The sequence below is a fragment of the Phyllobates terribilis genome, unplaced genomic scaffold (assembly GCF_046119375.1).
Source record: "Phyllobates terribilis strain yellow unplaced genomic scaffold, ASM4611937v1 Scaffold_3__8_contigs__length_932513732, whole genome shotgun sequence".
NCBI classification, from domain to species: domain Eukaryota; kingdom Metazoa; phylum Chordata; class Amphibia; order Anura; family Dendrobatidae; genus Phyllobates; species Phyllobates terribilis.
In genome coordinates, this window is record NW_027362763.1 from 738,992,976 (window position 1) to 739,013,877 (window position 20,902).

Genomic DNA, 20,902 nt, shown 5'->3' on the forward strand with positions numbered 1-20,902 from the left:
CATGGACATGAAGCATAAGTTGCAGTGGGAAGCTCAGTGTGCTACAATGCGGTCTAGCCGGCCGGGCCAACCACCGTCTGCCATATCTTGTGCATCCGCGGCCTCTTCATCCTCTGTGACTGGGGGGACAGCAGTCACACCTGTTTTGGGGCGCAGACCTGCCACCTCTTTACCCGCAACAGCCAGCGTGATTGGCAGGTCATCATTTTCTTTGGAGGTGGTAACACCAGCTGGTCTTGAGCGCTGTCCGACATCGATAGCACCACCTTTGGATCAAGGCAACCTAACATGTCAGCCTGCATCTTCCTCACAGACCGGCAGTTTGCCGGGGACACCCTTATCAACCCCGTCTAAGCACAATAGCCAGCCCTCGGTCCCTCAGATGTGGACAAGTAAAAGACCATTTCCTCCTAGCCATGAGAAAGCTAAGAGGTTGAATTTCACCATCTGCAAGCTCTTGGCTACAGAAATGCTGCCTTTCCGCCTGGTGGACACAGAGGATTTTCGAGACCTTATGTCCGTCGCAGTGCCCCAGTACCAGATGCCCAGTCGGCACTACTTCTCAAAGAAAGGTGTGCCTGCGCTCCACCAGCATGTCGCACACAACATCACCGCTTCTTTGAGAAACTCTGTGTGTGACAGGGTGCATTTCACCACAGACACTTGGACGAGTAGGCATGGACAGGGGCGTTACATGTCGCTGACTGGGCACTGGGTAACTATGGTGACAGCAGGACAAGGGGCTGCTGTCCAAGTCTTGCCGTCCCCACGAGTTGTGCGTCAATCCTCTTTATGTTATTTTTCCTCCACTGCTTCTGCCTCCTCAACCTCCTCTCGGTCTTCCACCTGCACCCAAAGCCTGTCTGGTCATGCCACAAGCTTTCTAACTGCGCAGAAGGGATCCTGCACACCTCCTTACTATGCTGGCAGTAGGGCTCAACGTCATCAGGCGGTTTTTACATTGAAATGTCTGGGAAATGTGAGTCACACAGCTGAGGAGTTGTGGTCAGCTCTGGAGAACCAATTTCATGAATGGTTGTCTCCACTGGACCTGAAACCAGGGAAGGCCGTGTGCGACAATGCTGCAAACCTGGGTGCGGCCCTTCGCCGGGGCAATGTCACACACGTGCCTTGTATGGCTCACGTGTTGAACCTGGTTGTCCAGCAATTTTTAGCCCACTATCCCAGACTAGATGGCCTTCTGCAGAGGGCACGGTCGCTGTGTGCTCACTTCCGCCGTTCGCATCCCGCAGCTCAGCGACTTACATCTCTACAGAAGTCGTTGGGCCTGCCACTTCACCGGCTAAAATGCGATGTGCCTACCCGGTGGAATTCAACTCTGCACATGTTGCAGCGACTGTGGCAGCACCGACAAGCCCTGGTGCAATACGTTCTGACGTATAGCCTGGGCCAACGAGATTCAGAGGTGGGGCAAATCACGCTGGAGGAGTGGTCTCAGATCAGGGACCTATGCACCCTTCTGCACAGTTTTGAAATGGCGACGAAGATGTTTAGTGCTGACGATGCCATTATCAGCATGACTATTCCGGTGATTTACATGCTGGAGCACATGTTAAACAGAATTCGGAGTCAGGTGGTGGCACAAGAGGAGGTGGAGGAAGTAGAGGAGGAGGAGTTGTATGCGGAAGGGCTAACATCTGCAAGGTCCAGACGGTCGGCAGCACCAAGGCGGCAGGCATGTGAGGGTGGGGGAGATGATTTTACCAGAGCGCATGGTAGCAGCCAAACTAGTGAGGAAGGTGCAGGAGCCCAGGAAGAAGTGGAGGACGAACTGATGGAAGACTCATCAGATGAGGGAGACCTTGATCACATTTCTGTTGTGCGAGGTTGGGGGGAGAGGACAGAGGAAGGAAGCATGATTGCTACCTCGCCACCAACACAACAGGGACTTGGTGCTCCTGGATGCGCAACACACATGAGTGCCTTCTTGCTGCACTACCTGCAACATGACCCTCGAATTGTGAGAATTAGAAATAATCCTGACTACTGGGTTGCCACACTGTTAGATCCCCGGTACAAAAGTAAATTTGCAGAAATTATTCCTGCCATAGAAAGGGATGCACGCATGCAGGAGTATCAGCAGAGACTGTTGCAGAATCTTACATGTGCTTTTCCACAAAATACCAGTGGTGCACGTAGTGAATCTCACAGTTCCAACTTGCCAACCGTGGGACCGTCAAGTGTTCAGCACTCAAACCGTAACAGAACCACAGTATCTGCTGGTAACATCAATTTTGCGGAATCATTTCACCACTTTTTTAGCCCATCCTTTGCAAGGCCACAGGAGACAAGAAGTCTGACACATAGTCAACGCCTAGAGACGATGGTACAGGAGTATCTCCAAGTAAACATTGAAGCCACGACTGTGTCACTGGACCCTTGCTCTTTTTGGGCTTCCAATCTGGATAAATGGCCGGAGCTAGCCACTTACGCCTTGGAGATCTTGTCATGCCCCGCAGCCAGCGTTCTGTCTGAACGTGTGTTCAGCGCTGCTGGTGGTGTGCTGACAGATAAGCGCACGCGGCTCTCCACTGATAATGTAGACAGACTCACGTTCATAAAGATGAACAAATCATGGATCCGAAACGACTTTTCTACCCCTGTGTCATCCTGGGGAGAGTAAAAGCTTGATGATTGGTTAAAATCACCCTACCAACCGTTTTAAGCTTTCAAATTACTAATCATGTTTATCTGTATCTTGACTGGAAAATAATTTGGGCTTTGTAGCAGTGTGCAGCACTGATCCTATTAGGCCATCTATAATAAGCTTCACCAGATTTAAAATTAAAAATAATTTTTAGCTGCATCTAGCCCGGAAAATAATTTTGGGGCTCCGAGATGCGCAAGACACATAAGTGCCTTCTTGCTGCACTACCTGCAGCATGACCCTCATATTGTCAGAATTCGAAGTAATCATGACTACTGGGTTGCCACACTCTTAGATCCCCCAAACTTTTCGATCAACCTTTTCATTTTAATAAAGACCAAAAAAATGGTCATTTTTGAAATTATAAGCATTAGCAGGTTGTTAGAAACTGAAATCAAACAGTTTTCAACTCAAAACTTTATTCTAGGTGATGTTACATTTTCACATAGGACCCCTTGTTCGAAAGGAGCTTCTGAACTCTCTCGTCCATTGAATTTGTCAGGTTTTGGATGATTTCTGCTTCAATTGTTTTGCATGAGGACAGAATACCCTCCCAGAGCGGTTGCTTAGATGTGAACTGCCTCCCGCCATCATAGACACTCCTTTTAATGATGCTCCAAAGGTTCTGAATGGGGTAGAGGTCAGGGGAGCATGGGGGTCACACCATAAGTTTGTCCCCTTTTATGCCCATATCAGCCAGAGATGCAGATGTTTTATGTGCAGCATGAGATGGTGCATTATCATGCAGAAAAATGATCTTGCTGTGAAATACACGGTTCTTCTTCTTGAACCATGGCAGGAAGTGCTGTTTGAGAAAATCCACATACATTATGGAGTTTATCTTTAGCGCCTTCAGGGATCCTAAAGGGGCCGACAATCTCTCTCCCCATGATTCCAGCCCAAAACATTACTCCACCTCCTCCTTGTTGGCGCTGTAGCCGTGTTTGCGTGGGGTGTCCATCAACCAGCCATCCTCCACTCCATTCATCTGGACCATCGAGCGCTGCACGGCACTCATCCGTGAACAAAACAGTTTTGAAATCAGTCTTCATGTAATGTTTGGCCCACTGGAGCCGTTTCTGCTTGTGTGAAGTGGATAGAGGAGGTCGACAGGATGGCATATGCACAGCTGCAAACCTCTGAAGGACCCTGCATCTTGTTGTTCGGGGGACGTTGGAGGCACAAGCAGCTTCAAAAACTTGTCTGCTGCTATGACAAGGCTTTTTTGCCGCTGCTGTTTCAACCTGACGTAATTGCCTGTAGGAAAGAGTCCTCAATTTGCCCTTATCAGCACGCACACGTGTGTACTGTGAATCAGCTACATACTTCTTGATTGCCAAGACACTTCATCCTGATCATCGCACAATGTTGATTGTAGTCATGCCTTGACCTTAACACTCCACAATTTGTTGCTTCTCAGCAGCCGACACATCCTTTTTCTTTCCCATTTTGGCAGAAAATGTAGGCTGCTTAATAATGTGAGAGAGCCTTCTTAAGTAGTCTTGCCTTTCATTGGACACACCTGCCAAACTAATTAGCACAGGTGTCTGCAATTGCTTACAGTGATATAAAGAGCCCTGACACACATCACCATCAATGAGTTTAACTGACAAACAAACAAATTCTTCCCTTATCACTCCTAAACACTTTTTGCATAATAATTTGGAACGCGGTGTACATGTGCATTTCCACAAAACACCAGTGGTTCACGTAGTGAATCTTACAGTTCTAACTTGCCAACCGTGGTCTGTATGGAATTGTTCAATAAAGGGCCCAAAATTAAGATAACATAGATGGGAGAGGTCTCTATGAATAGGAATTCCTAAGTATTTGATACCCTGTGAGGGCCAGGCAAAGGGAAAGTTGGACTGGATGGAATCCTATATGGATTTAGGGAGGGAGACATCGAGGGCCTCAGACTTCGCTGCATTGATTTTAAAATTTTACCATGTAACAAAGTGATCTATTTCAGCCATAACAGCAGGGATGGATATATGTGATTGAGTGATATATACTAGGACATCATCAGCAAATAGAGAGCACTTGTACTCGGTGCCTCCCACCTCAATCCACCTAATATTGGGGTTATGGCGAATTGATGAGAGCAGGTGCTCCGTCACTAGGATGTATAAGAGAGGGGACAGAGGACATCCCTGCCTTGTCCCATTGGTGATTGTGAAAGGTGATGAAAATGTTCTGACGCACCCCCTGGGCCTTGGGACACCCGGAGCCGGACCCTTTTTGGTGGATGCTGGTGGTTGTAGTCTTCGTGGCGGCGATCCGGTTCCGTGGCTCAGGGCGGTCAAACCAGTGGCGGAACTATTTATGTGGTTTTGATGTTTAAATGTCCGACTACGCCACCCGTGGATTGCGGTCAGAGTGAACCGCCGCTACAGGGCAGACCGCTAAGGCTGGTGTTGTGGGTGCAGCAGAGCGTAGCATAACTCCCCACGGGAGGAGTATAGCCTCAGGGCAGTGTATGCGGAGGATGGGGTGATGGTGCAGGGCAGCAGCAGTAACGACACGGAGTCAGTGATGCTGTTCAGGGCCTTTACTCACAGTTCTTATTATCCAGACCACGTCTGCAGGTAACGGCTGCCCACGTCGTACTGTGCTCACCAGGTGAGGGGCTCAGACAACTCCCAGATAACTTTGGAGCGCTTCACAGGACCCCCTTTGTGTGTCCTTTGTCTGGCCTTTCTTACCAACACTTCTGTCCGGCTGCCTCGGGCCTCCTATTGGTAAACTTGGCGCCAGTTTCCCTGACCCTATGTGGTGCCTTCCTAGCGGGTGGAGCAAGGGGCTGCGCCACATAAAATGTCAGAGCCTCCGGTTTCTAGCTGAGGGTCGTTTCCTGCCTCCACTAGTTTGGGGACCGGTCTCCCCCTTTGGCCTGACCCCTCCACGCAGGTGGATTCGGGCGTGCAGTGGCGACTCGCCCGTCCGCACCCCTGGGATCCCTTCATTCCTCGTTCCTGGAGCCTTCTCCGCTCCTCTTCCTTCCTTCTCCCTCTTGCAGACCTGGGCCTCTGTTACTAGGCCCGCCTCCGGAGCAGAGCTCATGCAGAGCCCCTGCTCCCTGCCACTTCTGCTCAGACTTCTCTGCACTGAACTAAGATGGTGCCCACCTTTTATACTCCCTTCTCAATGCACCCAGGAACTGCTTCCTCCCTGCTCCTGCACTGCAGGGTTCCCCTTCCTCAGTGTTCCCTCCCCCCACTCCAGCCAGGGACAGGGACTGTCGTGCCCATCTCAGGGGCATATTGGTCGCCCTGCCCCATGGCAATGTGGTGTAATGCATGCAGGTGTCGGGTCCTGATCCACACTCCATCCTTATCTGAGAGTATGATATCACACCTCTGGGTGAGGTGCAATACGTCTGTAGCAACCGAGCCCTCGGTGCTACAGTTCCATTTATCTTCAGCCTAGGTGACGTATTGTGATACAGGGCCGTGATTTTGGCTATAAAAGGGTCCCCTAGACCCCTACCCCAAGCTTTTTAAGAGAATCATATATGGCGTGCCAGGAGACTCTATGGAATGCTTTCTCAGCATCCAACGAGAGTATCTACTTACAAATTTTTAACTGCATCTAGCCCAGGAAATACTTTGTGCCTAGTAGCAGTGTCTGCTAGTCAGCGGATTATCCCGGCTGTTAAGCAAGCTACACCACCTGTAGTTTGGACACTTAATTTTTTCAAAGGAAATGCTTCAGGACCACGGGATACTTAGTGAAGAGCATCAGGAGGCACCCCAAGGCATAGGGGCTGGGACTGGCACTAGGATGCCTTGCGGTGGACAGCCGAGCTCGATCCTTATAAAAGCTTTTTAACTGCAGCAGCTTTAGTGGACGCTACTGGAGCTGGAATTACGCGGCTGCTGGCATGAGACTTGCCCTCCAATAGATCCTTGTAAATGGATTTAAAGTGTATTCATTCAAATTAGAGGGACAATTTAAATTAAAAAGCTTAGAGCTGCCTCCACCACAGGTGGGCTCTCTCGACCCACCAGCGGACAGGCACCAGTATTGGGAGAGGGGGGCTGGCCGTCAGGGTTCACCGCGGCTCTGGCACAAACCCGGCGACACGGAGGTGGCACGGGCAGGAGCGGACTGGCCGTCTCGGTTTCTCACTTTTTGGATTTTAGAAGGGCATGACATGCCTATATCTGTGTCTCCCCCTCCTTTTACTCCTCCACCTCTTTTCTTTTCGCATGACTATATGTACTTGTCACTTTTCCATGTGTTAGTTGTGTCTTCTGAGCAGTTTGTCAGCTTTTGGACACCTTTGAAGGTGTTTTCTATGTGTTTCTATGTGTTTTTGTTTGCCTGCCATTGGTTTTAACGGTGTTCGAAGGTGTTCGACGAACAGTTCGACGAACAGTTCGGCGAACACACGGGTGTTCGACGAACCGAACCGAACTCGAACACTACGGGGGTGGCTCAACACTAGTGATGAAGACTCGACAGTCCCACGGTTGACAAGTTAGAACTGTGAGATTCACTTCGTGCACCACTGGTGTTTTGTGGAAAAGCACATGTAAGATTCTGCAACAGCGTCTGCAGATACTCCTGCATGCGTCAATCCCTTTTTATGGCAGGAATTATTTCGGCAAATTTACTTTTGTACCGGGGATCTAAGAGTGTGGCAACCCAGTAGTCGGGATTACTTCGAATTCTGCAATCTGAGGGTCATGTTGCAGGTAGTGCAGCAAGAAGGCACTCATGTGTCTTGCGCATCCAGGAGGACCAAGTCCTTGTTGTGTTGGTAGCGAGGTAAGAATCATGCTTCCTTCCTCTGCCCTCTCCCCCCAACCTCGCACAACAGAAATGTGATCAAGGTCTCCCCCATCTGATGAGTCTTCCATGCCCATCGCCAGTTCATCCTCCACTTCTTCCTCGGCTCCTGCACCTTCCTCAACAGTTTGGCTGCTACCATGCGCCCTGGTTAATCCCTCTCCCCCACCCTCCCATGCCTGCCGCCTTGGTGCTGCCAACCGTCTGGACCTTGGAGATGTTATCCCTTCCGCATACGACTCCTCCTCTACTTCCTCCACCTCCTCTTATCCCACCACCTGACTCTGAATTCTGTTTAATGTGTGCTCCAGCATGTAAATCACCGGAATAGTCATGCTGATAATGGCATCGTCGTCAGCACTAAACATCTTCGTCGCCATTTCAAAACTGTGCAGAAGGGTGTGTGGCGCCCCTGAGGGTTCAGTCGCCACAGAGTTACTGCATCTCACCCAGAGGTGTGGTATCTCACCCTCAGGTAAGGAAGGCGTATGGCTCGGGACCCTAACACCTGCATCCAACACATACCCGCAGTGGGGGTAGGGCGAGATTGCTCCTAAGGGAGAGCACAGTCCCAGGTCCCTAGCTGGTGGGAGGGTCCTATGTAGTGGGTGCTTAGGGGAGCAGCTTAGGGGAGCACTTGACAGGGAGAGTATAAATAGGAAGCCATCTTAGAAAGAGCAAGCCAGTCAGAGGAGGAAAAGTGACAGGAGCAGAGGCTCGGCATGAGCTCTGCTCCGGAGGCGGGCCTAGCTTGGGAGGCCCAGGACTGAAGGAGAGAAGAGAGGAGAGGGAGCAGGAAGGCTCCAGGAACCGAAGGGACCCTAGGTCTACGGGCCGTGCAGAAGGCCACCCGTACTCCCGCTGCTACCAGGAGGTAGAGGGGTCAGGCCAGATAAGGGGAACCGGTCCCTCAACTAGAGGAGAAACAGCAAGGCTCAACTAGAAACCGGAGGCTGCAGCATTTCATGTACTGCAGGCAAAAGTCCACACCAGTCTCACTAAGAAGGTAGCCACATAGGACCCAGGGGACGGAACACAAGTCGCCCGCCAAGGACTTGTGCCTGTCACTGAGTACGCACAGCACGACGGGTGAGATTGCTCTGGTACCTGTAATCTGGACTGCAACAACTGTGAGTAAAGATCTTGGGACTGCATCACACGGACTCTATGTTCATTACTGACTCCCTGCACTACAACCACCATCATCCACCCACACTGCCCTGAAGCTACACTCTTCCTGTGGTGAGTAATAATACCATTGCTGCAAAACCACCAGCTTCAGAGGACTGTTCCGCAGCGGCAGCCCCTTTGGCCGCACTCCACAGGTGGCGTAGTCGGACAATATAAAATCCATATATACAAATTACCGTTGGATTGACCGCCCTGGGTCACGGACCGGGTCACCGCCACAGTGACTACAACCCCCAGCGTCTACCGGCCCGGCTCAGGGTACCCCACGGCCCAGGGGGCGCGTCAACTTCATAGGTCCCTGATCTGAGACCACTCCTGCAGCGTGATTTGCCCCACCTCTGGATCTCGTTGGCCCAGGCTATACGTCAGAACGTATTGCACCAGGGCTTGTCGGTGCTGCCACAGTCGCTGCAACATGTGCAGAGTTGAATTCCACCGTGTCGGCACATCGCATTTCAGCCAGTGAACTGGCAGGCCCAACGACTTCTGTAGAGATGTAAGTCGTTGAGCTGCGGGATGCGAACGGCGGAAGTGAGCACACAGCGACTGTGCCCTCTGCAGAAGGCCATCTAGTCCGGGATAGTGGGCTAAAAATTTATGGACAACCAGGTTCAACACGTGAGCCATACAAGGCACGTGTGTAACATTGCCCCGCGAAGGGCCGCACCCAGGTTTGCAGCATTGTCGCACACGGCCTTCCCTGGTTGCAAGTCCAGTGGAGACAACCATTCATGAAACTGGGTCTCCAGAGCTGACCACAAGTCCTCAGCTGTGTGACTCACATTTCCCAGACATTTCAAAGAAAACACTGATGCCCTTGAGCCCTGCTGCCAGCATAGTAAGGAGGTGTGCAGGATTTCTTCTGCGCAGTTAGAATGCAGGTGGCATTACCAGACAGGCTTTGGGTGCAGGTGGAGGACCGAGAGGAAGTTGAGGAGGCAGAAGCAGAGGAGGAACTTCGAGATAAAGAGGATTGACGCAAAACTCGTGGGGACGGTAAGACTTGGACAGCAGCCCCTTGTCCTGCTGTCACCATAGTTACCCAGTTCCCAGTCAGCGACATGTAACGCCTACTCGACCAAGTGTCTGTGGTGAAATGCACCCTGTCACACACAGAGTTTCTCAAAGAAGCGGTGATGTTGTGTGCGACATGCTGGTGGAGCGCAGGCACACCATTCTTTGAGAAGTAGTGCCGACTGGGCATCTGGTACTGGGGCACTGCGACGGACATAAGGTCTCAAAAATCCACTGTGTCCTCCAGGCGGAAAGGCAGCATTTCTGTAGCCAACAGCTTGCAGATCGTGAAATTCAACCTCTTAGCTTTCTCATGCCTAGGAGGAAATGGTGTTTTACTTTTCCTTATCTGAGGGACTGAGGGCTGGCTGTTGTGCTTAGACGGGGTTGAGTAGGGTGTCCCCGGCAAACTGCCGGTCTGTGAGGAAGATGCAGGCGGACATGTTAGGTTGCCTTGATCCAAAGGTGGTGCTCTCGATGTCAGAGAGCGCTCAACACCAGCAGGTGTTTCAACTTCCCAATGAACTGACGACCTGCCAATCACACTGGCTGTTGCAGGTAAAGAGGTGGCAGGTCTGCGTCCAAAAACATGTGTGACTGCTGTCCTCCCAGTCACAGAGGACGAAGAGGCCGCGGATGCACAAGATGGGGCAGACGGTGGTTGGCCCGGCCGGCTAGGCCGCATTGTAGCACACTGAGCTTCCCACTGCAACTTATGCTTCATGTCCATGTGCCGGTTCATGCATGAAGTACTCAAACTATGGATTTTTTGGCCTCTACTTAGCTTTTGGTGACAAATATTACAGATAACACGAGTTGAGTCATCCTTATCGATCTGAATAAATGCCCAGGCTATGCAAGGCTTAGAGCCCATGCGACCTGAAGAGCCACTACGACTTGTGGTCAGAGGCAGAGTTGTGGTTGAGGATGCAGTTGTTGACGTGCTTCCAGTACTCTGTCTCTGTCCAGGAAGGCGCAACCTAACCTCGTCGTCAATAACATCTGTGACGCCCCGCTGCGCTGGGTATCACAGATCCTAGAAGAGTGTATTGATGGAATCCTCCACAAGAGGCCCCCATAAACATTCACACATCTCCACCTTCCACCTCAGACCAGCAGAGGGAGCCCGTTAGGGATATAAATAGGGAAGGTGGAGCTAGGCAGTTCAGTTCCTCTGAAGAGTTCCTGCAGTAGAGAAGCCTAAGAGAGGTCAGTCTGCAGTGGAGCACAGTCTAGTTTAGAGAACTCAGTTAATAGTTCAGCAGTGGAGCACGAGGCTCCTGCTAGCTAGATTCAGGGAGCCCAGATAGAGCTTAAGGTGTGCCCGCGCCATAAGATCGGTGAAGCGCGGCAAGCTGCCGTTAGTGTGTATAGCCTAGTGAGGGCCCGAGTAGGCCGAAGGCGAGTGGCGAGTTAGTACATAAGGGGCAGAGGAGCTTAACCAGCTCACCCCGAAGCATTTACCGGACACCGGATCCGAGCTTACCGGGATCTCTATGACCCAGTAAGGCATAACCGGAATCCCTGGAGAACTACAAGTCCCAGGATCGCTAACGTGCTGATACGTAACAGAGCCAGGAGACGCTTAGGCCCCGCATACTGGGAGCGTGAACTCCAAGAGAAGGCCCTACCACAAGGTCAGCCAGTGCAGGACAGAGACAAAGTTAGGCCTAGCCCCAGGCAGGTCAGAAACTTACTACGCAGAAGCAAGAAACAGGAGGCCCTACACCCGCTCATTGGGGAGGATCCTGATATGCACCCTTCACCCTACAGTGCTCCGGGATGTGCCTGAATTTCCTCCTGTAAAAGGTACTGAAGTGACTACCGTGTCCGTTCCCGTTCTTGCTCTGACCCAGCTGGGTCTCGCCTGTCCTGCATTCCCCCTGCATACGCTGCCCTGAGACCTAGCTCCACCTGTGGGGAGCTATACCATCGAGCTGCCTTATCACGGGCCTCAGTGGACTGCTGCAGCGCTGGTGCTTCTCACCAGATACCACAGGTGGCGTCACAAACTCTTATAAAATTAACAATTATCCACCCTTTTTAAGAGTGACCCCAGGGTATGGGCCAGGGAGCCGACCACCGCGACATCCCCAAGGCCAGGCAAAGGCCCGGGTGACCTCATCGACTGGCTGACTGTGGGTTGACAGTAAGTGGGATCTCCAACCTTGTTATCACACCCGTCGTCCCCAAAGCCAACCTCTTCCTGCCCTGACCGAAAAGTCAAGTTGTCGCTCCAATCAGGTATTTGAGTCTCATCATCGTCTTCATCATTGTCTCCACCAACAGGAGTTACAGTTTGGGAATGAGGGTCTACATTATGCTCACAACCTTCTTCATCTGGTCCTGGATCCGACTTATAAAGATTCTGGGCATCAGTGCAGATCATTTCCTCATCTGGATTAACAGAAGCTCTGGAGCAGACCTCCGTTTCCCAGGCTATAGTATGAGTAAACAGCTCTGCAGACTCAACCATCTGTGTTACCCCATACTCAGACGGGCAGCTGGAGACTTGGGAGCTGTGAGGAAGCAAGTGCGATTGGGGTGACACCTCTGAGAACTGGAGTATTTGTGATGTTGAAATTGAGGTGGAGGAGAGCCCACTTGAAGGAGCACTTGATATCCGCTGAAGCACCTGCTGTTTTTGTGCCTCATCTGGAATTTGTAGCGATGGGCGTGTCCGTAACAAAGGGATCGTATCACATTGTCCACGAAAAGAAGTCGACATGTTAGTTTGGCTGGAAGAAGGTCTTTCTTCTGCAGATGTTACTCCCCCCCCACCGCGGGGGGGCTCGACCCACCAGCGGACAGGCACCAGTATTGGGAGAGGGGGGCTGGCCGTCAGGGTCCACCGCGGCTCTGGCACAAACCCGGCGACACGGAGGTGGCACGGGCAGGAACGGACTGGCAGTGTCGGCTTCTCACTTTTTGGATTTTTGAAATGCATGACATGCCTATATCTGTGTCTCCCCCTCCTTTTACTCCTTCACCTCTTTTCTTTTCGCATGACTATATGTACTTGTCACTTTTCCATGTGTTAGTTATGTCTTCTGAGCAGTTTGTCAGCTTTTGGACACCTTTGAAGGTGTTTTCTATGTGTTTCTATGTGTTTTTGTTTGGCTGCCATTGGTTTTAACGGTGTTTGAAGGTGTTCGGCGAACAGTTCGACGAACAGTTCGGCGAACACACGGGTGTTCGACGAACCGAACCGAACTCGAACACTACGGGGGTGGCTCAACACTAGTGCTGGCCTCACTCTCCCTGAAAAATAGGGATTGAGAAGGTGTTGTCTGAGTAGTGGACAACCCCTTTAAAGTTGTATACAATGCACACTTTGTATGTATTCCTCTGATTCCATGTAGACACATCCCAAAGACCGTGGTGCAACTATAGTAAGTACAGGGGATGCAGTTGCACCGGGGCACTGGAGTCTGGGCACCCAAAAGGTTTCTTTGACCATTATGAGAAGAGTGAAGACCAATACTAATAAAAATCCATGATAGTTAGGTGCCTTGTTGGATATTTTGCATTAGAGCCCACAGGCTTCAAGTTGTACCACTGACAATATATTTTTCATGTGAACTACAAGTCTTTTTTATTACACTTTTATTATTTATGGCAGAAAATCTCCAAAATATGATGTCACAGAGTAGCACCATATGTCAACACACAAAGTTCCTATAACTCTGTAATGTGGAGCCCTAGGGACTCGGTTTTCCTTCTGTAGAGTACAAGTGGGCTGAAGCCTATTTGGTGTAACCATTTGGGGTAGTTTTAATGGAACTTTGTAATATATCTCTAGACTTTTGACTTTGATACCCAACAATTTGCTTTCGTGTGGACAGCTGGCACCTAGACTTTAAATGACACAATCTGTAGAGTATGTGTTAGTTCAAGGTGACCCAGATATCTGCTCTACATAGGATAGGACTTTTTAACTTGTCATAGCTCATAATGGTTTATGGATATCCTCACACAAACTCTTACCATAGCAAAATGTTCTATTTTTACTTCCTTAAATGTGTAAATCTATCACTATACCGCTGACATTTCAGTGGTTCGGAAAAATGATTCTGACAGATACCGACAGCTTGTTGAACACTGACATCTGATCTACAAAGCCTTAGAAAGTGACTTGTTCATGAGTTGTAGGAAATGGAAACTGCTGAAAGAAAAAAAGAAAAAGCTATTTATTATGTATCGAGCATTTCTTACTCTTGTACTAATAAAGAAAGGAGTTTCGTTGGCCAGACTTCAGATTAGTCTTAATTAACAATCCCATAAGAATACACACTGCTACAAAAGTACAATAAGAATCAAATAGAGTTTAGCAGTTCGCAAAACTTGATATGAAGAATATTCTATTATAGAAAATTAAAGCAAATAAAGGGTGGTGAAAACCAAAACAGCGACCAGCTAACACCCAAGTTTTTTTTAGGTATTTAAACCATTATCAAAATTTTACACACTGGTATCCTATTTGCCAAGGTGTTCCTGCAAATGGATGTCCTTGTCAGTCCTGGTGATCATGCGGGCACTGGAGCTGCCACCAGTCCTGGCTGTTGCTGCTCCAGCTCGGCTGTCTGTTAAGCTGAGCTTCCACGGTGATCACGCCGGGCACTGTTCCAGTACCCACATGATCACGTAGACTTACCGGTACATCAATTTGAGGAAACACCTTGGGAAATATAAAAACAGTATGCAAAATTTTGAGAATGGGTTAAATACCTAAAAAAACACAGTTTTTTAGTAGCTGTTTTTTTAACCCTCTGGAAGCTGCAGTCAATAGCGACCACAGCATTTAGATTGCTGTGAGAGGGAGGGGGCTCTTTCTTTAGCCCCACCGGCAACCCAGTACCACGATCTTGTGGTATCAGTGATTGCCACCCAGAGCTCAAGCAATGACTTATGGGTCTGCGAGGTAGGGGATTCTTTAAAACCCTACTATAAGAAAGGTGTACTAGGTCTCCTGTCAAAATAAATCTGACAAGTCTAATACATTGCAGGTGAGTATGGCAAGTAGAGTTGATCAAATCTGCCAAATTGTAGAGAGCAAAGTTATTCATTGAGAATTTAGTGTACCTTATTATGCTCTGAGGTCTCATCATTAGCAGAGGGGGGTGTAAATAACAGGCAAAAGGCTCATTATAGTGCCTACAGAGAGCAGGATGGTAGCACTATAGCAATGATCTTTTCCAAAGGAGCGGTGCTCACAGGATTCTCTGGGGAGATATCTTTAGGTTGCTATGCATTATTACTCTGTGAGCCGCAGCCCCTTGTTCGGACAGAACATAGAAAAGAGCACTTAATAAAAAGGTCCATAACTCTCGAGCTTTATTTCAGATACATCTGCAATAGATATGTGACTTTTTATTTAGTAAAATTTTTATAATCTTTACAGTCTATACCTAGGGGGCGTGACTCACATGACTCCCTGGGGCCATGTGTTTAGGCTGTTATGCATTATTACCCTGTGAGCAACAACCCCTTGGTAAACACTATAAAAATTAGCACCAAATGAGAAGGTCCATATCACTGGATCCATATGATAGATTAAAAAAAAAACTGCATACTCAGTGGAGCAGTGGAAATAAAGTAACAGAAAAGCAAATACTGGTCACTTTAGATCTGGTGACAATTCCGCTTTAAACAGCCATCAAATCTATCTACCTACATATATATACTTTAAAGGGCTATTCCCATCTCCAAGATCCTATTCCAATATGTAGTATGCATAGTAATAATAATATTAATAATAATAATAATAATAATATTAGCAAAACCTTCAATTATAAATATAGTATAGTTCTTCCGATTCATTCGCTTTGTCGCTTACCCCATGTGCAGGGCACTGCAGTAGCTTAGGTAGACATGATTATGACCACTCATATAGTGACAGTTATCTAGCTGTTAGTGGTTGTAACTGTGAGGGGCACAGGGTCGTAGTTGTGGCGAGGGGCTGATGTGTGCCTACACCCTGGCTCCCTGACAAAGACAAATGTCCCAATTCTCCAGTGCTGTGCGTGTGGTGCAGAACACTCATGTTTTGGTTGCAAATCTCTGCTGTCTTTGCTTCTTCCACCTCAGGAACCGCCGCACACACATTTAGGGACTTCCATTCCATTTTATAAAAAAGAACTTTACTTGAACACTTGAAATCAACTTCATACAGCATGCAGCATTGATCACATACTTTTCCAGGGTTACTGTCCGATGCACCACACGTAATGATGTTCACTGTCCTTTTGTCCTGAGCTGTTCCTTCCATAGTCGACCTTCTTCGCCTATGAGACACTCGCAGCTCTAAGAATCCCGTACTGTCTTTGTACTATTTCCCATGAGACTTCCCCTTCTGAGAACATTTCCAAACACACAATTCTCTGTAGCTTCTGTGGACCGTAGGCCCTGAACATTAAGGAAATATCTGCTTCAGAGTTTCTGATTGAGGCTTGTTTGCTGCTGGAAAGACCGTGCCCCCAGTGCCCCCTGGACCACCAACTGCTATGCTGTTACATCTCTCTCACTCTCACTAGAACTGCCTGCAATCAGGAAGTGTCTCAGTTCTTCACTGAACCTGCTGCTCCCACACTGGAACAGCTCCTAAACCCCTTAACTCTTTCCTAACTTACAACCACATTTTCTCTAAGCTATAGTACCCACTTCTGCACTACTCTTCTACTAATCTAATACTATACCAACACTAAGCTATAATCTACCTGCACTAGCCTATACAGACCCTGTAACTGACACATCAGACAATTGGTCATAACACATACTCATATATAAAACAGGGTATACCTTTATGTGCATACAGAGGGAGAAGGCGCATGACCGTCCTGGTCACCCTCTTACATTCCTCCCTCCTAAAACATGGTCGTCCCGACCAGGAGAGCACCTGTAAAAACACCAATGCACATTTAAAACCTTCAACACATAGTTTTATATAACATGCACAATAGATTAACACATTTTGATCAATTCTTCTGTTGGTCAACCTTGACCTCGGTCCCACTCGGTTAGGACCCTGGAACAGAGAGTTCAAGTCTGTTTCTCTTGACCGGCATTTTCTCCCACTTTAGTAGTTGCCCACATACAAAGGCAGAGTCCTTTGACCTGGCTCATTCATCGGGTCATCCGAAGAACCAGGCAGATCTGCCTGACCCTAGTCCCTCCGCTGTAAGGGACTAATCACAAATGTTCAAGTTCCTTTAAACAAGGGTCCATCTGACCCCGGTCCCCTTGCTCCTGGGACCCACAAAAAATGTCCATCACAGGCCCATTGGCCAGCAAATCCTGCTCCGGGTTTACCAAACACAGGAAGTCCTTGTTAATAACACAATGGCCCACTGGCCAACTTACATCAGCTCTGACAGTCCTGGAGCAGTGACCCGGAACGATCCTCGGGTCGTCCTGACAGTTTTCCCCCTCCCTCCTTTTTGCTGAGCATGGTCCCTTTAAGAACCATGTGTTGCTCAATAGCTCCTATACAAGAGCACAGTCAATGGAGCAGTTGCACACAGTCCTTTAGTGTGGGAGATTTAACCCTATCAGGGTTCAGTCCCGTAATCCAGCAGGGGAATGTGCAACAGGCGCAAGAACTTGGAGGGGGGAAAACAAAGAAGAAAGATTCCTCTCTTTCAACTGTGGCCAATTCCTTTTGGTGCCATTAGGGCTCCTTGCCCTTTAAGAGATGCAGAACAGTCTCATCCATTCCTCTTTTTATTTTTCAGTGCAACTAGCACAACAAGACACTTTTAAAGTGGCCCCTTCACTCAGGGATTCCCCTGTGACCGCCTTAATGGGCCACTCCCTGGCTTTGAATGTAGATGATGGTGGTCCCAGAGGATGAACCACTGGAGGCAGACCCTCCGCTGCTGCTCCGGCTTCTTGTCTCCGATGTTGACAGGCTTGCTGATTCAGACCTAACACTCCCCTGAGAGCCCGCTTTAGCACCAGGTGACTCAGCAGTATGGGGAGTTCCTGTCTAGTGACCGCCACCTGCGCGGGGACATATAACTGGAAGCGCACAAGCTTTTCTCCCCTTTTCTTCTCTTGGATGACTCCCACCTGTACTGCGGCTATCACAGCTGGCTGCACAGGCCTTTTGAATTTCTCTTTCCTGCCGCTCCATCTCCTGGCACGTCTTGCGCCGGTCCCACTTCATTCTCCCGAGGCCTCCACGGAAAGACATGATGTTGAGCTGTTGCACTTCCAGCATCACCTCCAGCAATGGTGCTGCACTGCTTAACACAAGGGATCCTCCCTCCAGGCATTGCACGTCCGTGGGTGGAGCCGCCTCCACCAATTCCTATCACTCTGACTCTGTTTCTGGGATCTTCAATGGTGGGCAGGGTTTCTTCTTTCTTCGCCGTGCCCACCATAGGCGGACACAGCTCACAGGGGGCCGCAGTCTCAGCCCAACCTGGCGTCGATGCCATACAGTTTTTTGTGCCGTTTTGCACTCAGGACGCCCACGATGAGCGGTGCTATCGCCAGCCTCCGCATCATCATCCGCCATCTTTCCTTTCACTGAAATCTTCCCCTCACCTGTCTCGTTCTCACGATGCATGATTTCGTCCTGCAGACTACGCCAATTACCTGCACTAAGCTATACTCTACTTGAACTAACCCATACTGGCCCTGTAACTGACACATCAGACAGTTGGTCATAACACATACTCATATATAAAACAGGGTATAACATTATGTACATACAGAGGGAGAAGGCGCATGACTGTCCTGGTCACCCTCTTACATAACTATGGATACCTACAGTTGAATATTCTCTCTCTCTCTCTCATTATTCTGGCATTTGGCAAATATTAAAAATTATGGTAACCTAATTGACCTAAAACGGGAAAGGTTTATTCTGATTTCATGTCAGATATTGAGAAAAATATGCATATTTGTCTTTTTATATAGTGTATGTAAACTTCTGGTTTCAACTGTAAGTTACTGCAATGGCCTGAACATGAACTAAGCGACATAGTGAATCAGAAGAGCTATACTACATTTATAATTGGAGGTATTTGCTATATATATTTCCACAGTATCACGGATGAAAATGCTGTGGCATTCGTGTGACATCCATTTGTTGTCCGTATTTAACACTGCGAGGGATATGAGAAGCTTTATAATGCATTTATTTATTTATCCATCCATGAAAAACACTGATGGTAAAAAGGGACTCACGGACCATACACTGATGACACACTGATCCAATACACTGATGACAGTGGTACCATTTTTTCACTTACATGTTTAACCTTCGTCAGGCTGCATAATTTTACATTAACAGGATGCAGAGGTACAATTGTACCTTCATATATACCTCCACTGTGGGAAGACTTTCTCCTTTACTTGGTTTCAGAAACTAAAGTTCATTCAGCTACAAATGTTATGCTGATATCTATTGGCCAGTGTTGTTACTGCTCACTTATGTTGCTGTCAATTAAGTTGATTCAAACTGGGAGTGGCTTCTACTTCTCTTCCTGCCTCCCTCCTCTCAGTAGCCATTTCGCTGTTCATCTCATTGCTGTGAGCACACACATTTCTAGGCTTGTGAAGTCTTCAATTTCTTGGATACGAAGGTAGGAAAGTCTCACAGCATCTAACAGCCAGTTATACCTTCATTCGCCTTATGTGGGGACAGAACAGTCAGAAATTGTCTTTGAGCCTGGACTTGGCTTACATATATTTTGTATGAAACTTATCACTATAGGTATGATTTTTATACGAAAAATGGATAATAATTAGTATTTACATATTGTCTTACGAAGTTTTACTTATATTCAGCACAAAATAAAGATGGTTGCTCTGTTACAATTTTCCTATTTGTCGAAAAAACAGTCAAAGATGGAATGAAAATTCTGAAACCGTATACGGTTTACATAATATATAAATGACATTTATAAATAATTATCACTAGAAATAATTTACTTTTTTATCTGCACTTTAGAATCGAGTTTCATTCTACTTGCCACGTGTTACTGAACTAAATTACGAAGCCAAAATTCATCTACCAAGTCATCATGAGTGATAGTGATGCTGGATCTAGCTTCCGCCATAATCCAAGAAAATGTGTTTTCAGGTTAGTATCATTTTGTGAAAAGCCAATAATGTATTATTGTGTAGTATTTTGGAAAATTATTTATTTTTAATTTTTTCATATTTACAGATTTACGTCTGATGAAATAATGCGAATGCTAGAAGAACCTGATTCTGAGCATGAGGAAGAACCATATGTTGCATCTGATGATGAAAACTATCTACCACAAGTGGATGTTACTGAAGAAGATTCAGACATTGAACAAGAAATGGTCATAGAGCAGGAAAAAGAATACAACTCAGACGAAAGTGTTGAGGATGAGTCTGTGCCTCAAAGTGCAGGCGACATTTGGACTGCTAAGGATAAAACTCAATGGTGTAGTGATCCACTGCCAAATGCACAAACAAAATCTCGTAATGTCCTGTGACAAAGAGGTGGCCCTGCAGCAATCAGCAACCTGTATACAGCAAAAGAGCTATTCAAGTCAATCATGACTCCCGAGATGTGTGACATCATATTACGAGAAACAAATCGAAAGGCCAAGAGAGTTTGTGATGCTTACAACAACGAACTGGTACAACGTTTTCCTAATTCGTCTGAACGGCCACCACAAAAAACATTCAAGCAATTTACTGAAACTGAACTCCATTCATTTTTGGGCATACTGATTGCTGCTGGTGTGCACAGAGACAACAAAGAGAATCTGGAGGAAATGTGGAAAGTTGCTGCTCTGCATCTTATACGTGCAGCCATGCCTCGTGACCGCTTCAAGGTGATACTCAAATTTATCAGATTTGACAACGAAAATACACGTGCAGAACGTGAGCAAACAGATAAAGCTGCACCAATACGGGACATCTGGACAATGCTGAACAGAAATCTGGAGAGAGCCTACAAGCTATATAATTGTATCACCGTCGACGAGCAATTATTTCCATTTAGAGGCCATACTAAATTTACCCAGTACATGCCTTCAAAACCAGCTAAATATGGCATAAAGATTTTCTGGGCTTGTGACTCGTCAAACGCCTACCCATTACAAGCTCAGCTCTACACTGGGAAACCAACTGATGGTCCTCGACAAGTAAACATTGCTGAACGAACAGTATTGGACCTAGTGAGCTCGTATAAAGGCTCTGGAAGAAATGTCACCACCGATAACTTCTTTACAACCATGGAACTAGCTA

The 20,902-nt window shown here is 47.9% G+C and overlaps 1 pseudogene; it reads right to left on the reverse strand.

Annotated features, from left to right (window-relative positions):
- The window catches only part of LOC141258624 (dead end protein homolog 1-like), a 108,744-nt pseudogene extending 90,508 nt beyond the window's left edge, over positions 1–18,236 (reverse strand).
- Positions 18,237–20,902: the final 2,666 nt, after the last annotated feature.